Source organism: Gekko japonicus, unplaced genomic scaffold, assembly GCF_001447785.1.
Source record: "Gekko japonicus isolate JY-2015 unplaced genomic scaffold, Gekko_japonicus_V1.1 scaffold2029, whole genome shotgun sequence".
In the NCBI taxonomy this organism is placed as follows: Eukaryota; Metazoa; Chordata; class Lepidosauria; order Squamata; family Gekkonidae; genus Gekko; species Gekko japonicus.
In genome coordinates, this window is record NW_015167596.1 from 75,468 (window position 1) to 76,399 (window position 932).

Here is a 932-nt window from a genome sequence, read left to right on the forward strand (position 1 = left end):
CCCCCCGGGTCTCCGTTGAAGGGGCTGGCAGCGATGGGGGTACAGTAAACGTTGCCCCCTTCTTTGCTTACCCAACCTGATGCTGGGAGGACCAGAGGCCAAGGCCTGCTCATTGTCCGCGGAGCCGCCCTGACGGAGAGGGTGGCCAAACGGGGGAGGGAGCCGAAAGTCACTCTGGTCTCATTCTTCGGGAGTCCTCCTGTGCCTGTTTCTACACGCCGGCCTTGTCCAACTGTACCTGCAGCAGTGTTGTTATTTCTCAGGATCCCAGAGGCAGCTCAGGGGGATGCCCTGGAGTTTCTTTTTCTAAATACGTCTCTCTCGGAAGCAAGCGGCCCCTCTGCTTATGAAGGGAGCCTTTGTCTCCCGGAGGGCAGGGGCGGACGTCGCCTTTTCCCCGGGCCGAACCTGAGCCTTCTCCGGGGAGTGCCTCGCGGTCTTAAACGCGGCCCACCCCCTCTCTCGGACGGACGTCCCTTTTGCGCTGGCTGGGAGGAAGGGACTCGGCGGGGCCTCTGCCGGTGGCCCTCGGCGGGGATCCTCTCTGTGGATCAGCCAGCCCCGAATCTTGCCTCAGACACCGAGGATGAAGAAAAGTCTGAATTTGGGGTGGGGGGGGCTGGCCAAGATTCGGAGCCCAGCGCAGGGCTTAAAGGCTTGCTTAGCCCGAGCCCTTCCTTTCCCCGCTTTTAAACCACAAAGTTTTTAATTCCCGGTCCAGGACAACAGCTCCCTCCCTCTCTCCCTCCCTCCTCCATTCATGGGTGGGAGGTACACACGGACTCCACACCATCCTCCCCAGTGTAAGAATGTACGTATGTATGAAATGTGTAGTTTACGGGATATATGTTTTGTAACAGTTTCCATGAAGTAGCACACGACCTTGTGTGATGTGTATACTGCACTGTAAGTAGCCTTTTCAATAAAAGACC